The sequence below is a fragment of the Mobula hypostoma genome, chromosome 14, assembly GCF_963921235.1.
Source record: "Mobula hypostoma chromosome 14, sMobHyp1.1, whole genome shotgun sequence".
Lineage (NCBI taxonomy): Eukaryota > Metazoa > Chordata > Chondrichthyes > Myliobatiformes > Myliobatidae > Mobula > Mobula hypostoma.
In genome coordinates this window covers 74,018,570-74,023,288 of record NC_086110.1, presented here as the reverse complement: position 1 = coordinate 74,023,288, position 4,719 = coordinate 74,018,570, and positions in this window count along the sequence as shown.

Here is a 4,719-nt window from a genome sequence, read left to right as displayed (position 1 = left end):
TTAGCAGGAGTAGTAGTGGAATCAGGCAGACTGGTGGATGTTCAGACTTTTAGAGAGCCACTGGAATCTGAAGGGAATGAAGGATATGGATGACACACAGAAGAAGGACATTTAGTATAAACTAGCATCAGAATTAGCACAACATCTTAGCCAAATGCCTTGTCCAGTGTGTACTGTTCTCTGTTCTACGTTCAATCTATGTGCCAGCAACCAAAGCATCCAGATCACACTACACTGCTCCCTGGTTTAAAATAAATCTGCTTTTCTAGTCCTCTTACCAAAGAGAATAACCTCACATATTCCCATGTCTTTCCCCATCCTTCACTTAAGATTGAACAGCCTCTCAGTCAAAATTAAAGACCTGATTGTTGACTTGAGGAATGGGAAGGAGGTTGAATGTGCTCAAAGTCTTCATTAGGGGAGTGGCGGTGGAGAGAGCCAGACCCAGGGCATGTGAACATATTGGACGATCTCTCCTGGGCCCAACACATAGGGAAAGTACACCAGTCTCTACTTCCTTCAGAGGTTAAGGAGGTTCAGCTTGTCACCAAACAGTTCTACAGCCTTCCACGGATTCTGTATACTGTTGAAAGTATTCTGACTGGTTGCATCATGGTCTTTACGGCAATTTGAATGTTCAGGAATGTAAGAAGCTGCAGAGAGTATTGGACTCTGCTCAATACACAGACAGATTCCTCCCTCCCATCGGCAGTATCAACATGAAATGCTACCTCAAGAAGGCATCATCCAAAATTCCCACCATCTGGACCACAACATCTTCTCACAGGTACAAAGCCTGAAGTCCCACACCACCTGGTTCAGGAACAGCTACTTCTCTACAACCATATGGCACTTGAACCAACTTGTAAGACTCTAGTCGCTACAGGTCAGCAAAATTTTGATCACTTTTCTTTAAAATGGACTTTTTAATGTTCCAATTGAGTTATTTCTTGTAAAAACTGCACATTTAGTGATTAATTGATGTTTTCATTTTGAAGGCTGCTTATCTGACGCTATGTGCCCGTGATTCTGCTGCTAGGGTGGAACAATAGCATAGTGATTCGCAGTAATGGTGATCTGGGTTCAATTCCTGCCGCTGCCTGCAAGGAATTTGTGTATTCTCCCCGTGACCGCCTGATTTTTAATTTTATTTCGAGGTACTACATGGAACAGGCCCTGCCAGCCCACTGAGCTGCGTTGCCAAGCAACCCATCTACTTAACCCTAGTTTAATCACACGCCGCTTTGCCCAGCAACCTGCCTAGTCTAATCACAGGACGATTCACAATGACCAATTACCCCACTGACTGGTACGCTTTTGGACTGTGGGAGGTGTTACGTACCCCGTAACTGGGTTGCCAAACCAGCAGAAATGGATCACTCAGTTGGAGTCTGGATTACTAGAACTAAGAAAGTTTTATTAAAGAAACAAACAACACAGTAATCGAAAGGATAATAAATGCAACAGTTCAGTGATGATAAACACACATGTGCACAGAATTAAGATAACAGCATCAATCAAGCTCTATCGTTGTCTAGGGGTAAATGACCAAATTTCAAAGTGACTCAAAGTTCAGTCCAGTTTAGTAGTTCAGTTCGCAGTAATCGTTGCCATGGCGATGGACAACGTGGGGGGAGAGAGAGAGGGAACAGGAACAACTGATCATTCAGACATGGCTTCACTCACAGACTGGCGATATGGCTCACAAGCAGCTTTTGGGCGGGTCCTTGGTGATGTCACCTGAGGTCACCGACTGTGACCCCTCCTCCAGATGCGGTCGATCCTCTGCAGTGAACCCGGCACCCAGGCAAGGGCGGACACACACCGGGTTCCCGCTGATCGTACCTTTCCATCCTGGCCGTTGTCTGATACTTCCCACCGACTCGTGAGAGGCGTACCGCTTCCAGGGTCTCGTTACCTCGGGTGGCGTGTGTGTCCTGCCTTAGCGAACCTGTCCCTTTTTATCCCCCTGCTGGGGTATCGCCTGTCCATCACTTCAAACAGTTCAAGGTTCAAAGGGGGAGCCGCTCCAGACAGCTCTCTCTCCCACGTCCCTTCATTACACATCTCCAGATGCTGCTCCATTGTTCCTTATCTCTCCTTCCCCTGAGGACAGGTGGCAGACCAACTGCTGATGCCACTGATGCTAGCCCAGGCCAGCAAACATCTTAATTTTATGTGTATTCTCGTCACAGAGGAAACCGGAGCACCCGGAGGAAACCCGTGTGATTGAAATCCTTCCTTATTGAGTACATCGGGATTGAACTCTGAACTCTGATGCCCCAAGCTGTAATAGCGTCGCACTAATCCATTATGCCGCTGTGGCGCTCCTGATGGTTATGCAAGTAAGAAATAACACAGAGAACATGACTTGTAAAGGGAGAGTTTCCACTGTCCTTTCTCATTGCCCTGGCAGGTGTGGTGCTGGGGCCTTAGCCTGCCTGCTTCCAGATAAAGATACCACAAGCAGCTTTTAATTCATTGTGAAAGCTCTTTGCATCGGTTGGCAGATAGAAACATAGAAACATAGAAAATAGGTGCAGGAGTAGGCCATTCGGCCCTTCGAGCCTGCACCACCATTTATTATGATCATGGCTGATCATCCAACTCAGAACCCCGCCCCAGCCTTCCTTCCAAACCCCCTGACCCCCGTAGCCACAAGGGCCATATCTAACTCCCTCTTAAACATAGCCAATGAACTGGCCTCAACAGTTTCCTGTGGCAGAGAATTCCACAGATTCACCACTCTCTGTGTGAAGAAGTTTTTCCTAATCTCGGTCCTAAAAGGCTTCCCCTCTATCCTCAAACTGTGACCCCTCGTTCTGGACTTCCCCAACATCGGGAACAATCTTCCTGCATCTAGCCTGTCCAATCCCTTTAGGATCTTATACGTTTCAATCAGATCCCCCCTCAATCTTCTAAATTCCAACGAGTACAAGCCCAGTTCATCCAGTCTTTCTTCATATGAAAGTCCTGCCATCCCAGGAATCAATCTGGTGAACCTTCTTTGTACTCCCTCTATGGCAAAGATGTCTTTCCTCAGATTAGGGGACCAAAACTGCACACAATACTCCAGGTGTGGTCTCACCAAGGCCTTGTACAACTGCAGTAGTACCTCCCTGCTCCTGTACTCGAATCCTCTCGCTATAAATGCTAGCATACCATTCGCCTTTTTCACCGCCTGCTGTACCTGCATGCCCACTTTCAATGACTGGTGTATAATGACACCCAGGTCTCGTTGCACCTCCCCTTTTCCTAATCGGCCACCATTCAGATAATAATCTGTTTTCCTATTTTTGCCACCAAAGTGGATAACTTCACATTTATCCACATTAAATTGCATCTGCCATGAGTTTGCCCACTCACCCAACCTATCCAAGTCACCCTGCATCCTCTTAGCATCCTCCTCACTGCTAACACTGCTACCCAGCTTCGTGTCATCCGCAAACTTGGAGATGCTGCATTTAATTCCCTCATCCAAGTCATTAATATATATTGTAAACAACTGGGGTCCCAGCACTGAGCCTTGCGGTACCCCACTAGTCACCGCCTGCCATTCTGAAAAGGTCCCGTTTATTCCCACTCTTTGCTTCCTGTCTGCCAACCAATTCTCCACCCACACCAATACCTTACCCCCAATACCGTGTGCTTTAAGTTTGCACACTAATCTCCTGTGTGGGACCTTGTCAAAAGCCTTTTGAAAATCCAAATATACCACATCCACTGGTTCTCCCCTATCCACTCTACTAGTTACATCCTCAAAAAATTCTATGAGATTCGTCAGACATGATTTTCCTTTCACAAATCCATGCTGACTTTGTCCGATCATTTCACCGCTTTCCAAATGTGCTGTTATCACATCCTTGATAACTGACTCCAGCAGTTTCCCCACCACCGACGTTAGGCTAACCGGTCTATAATTCCCCGGTTTCTCTCTCCCTCCTTTTTTAAAAAGTGGGGTTACATTAGCCACCCTCCAATCCTCAGGAACTAGTCCAGAATCTAACGAGTTTTGAAAAATTATCACTAATGCATCCACTATTTCTTGGGCTACTTCCTTAAGCACTCTGGGATGCAGACCATCTGGCCCTGGGGATTTATCTGCCTTCAATCCCTTCAATTTACCTAACACCACTTCCCTACTAACATGTATTTCCCTCAGTTCCTCCATCTCACTGGACCCTCTGTCCCTTACTATTTCTGGAAGATTATTTATGTCCTCCTTAGTGAAGACAGAACCAAAGTAATTATTCAATTGGTCTGCCATGTCCTTGCTCCCCATAATCAATTCACCTGTTTCTGTCTGCAGGGGACCTACATTTGTCTTTACCAGTCTTTTCCTTTTTACATATCTATAAAAGCTTTTACAGTCCGTTTTTATGTTCCCCGCCAGTTTTCTCTCATAATCTTTTTTCCCCTTCCTAATTAAGCCCTTTGTCCTCCTCTGCTGAACTCTGAATTTCTCCCAGTCCTCAGGTGAGCCACTTTCTCTGGCTAATTTGTATGCTTCCTCTTTGAAATTGATACTATCCCTAATTTCTCTTGTCAGCCACGGTGAGCCACAACTGTCAATAGAACAGCAGGTCTTGGCCTTCAGTTACAATAACGAGTCTTCCTACGGTTTCTGCCAAGAGCGGGATCAGTTCCAATGACTTCAAGGACTGTTCGAGTCCAATGTCGGCTTAGCTCACTCTGCTACAATGTTCCAGGAGACCCTTC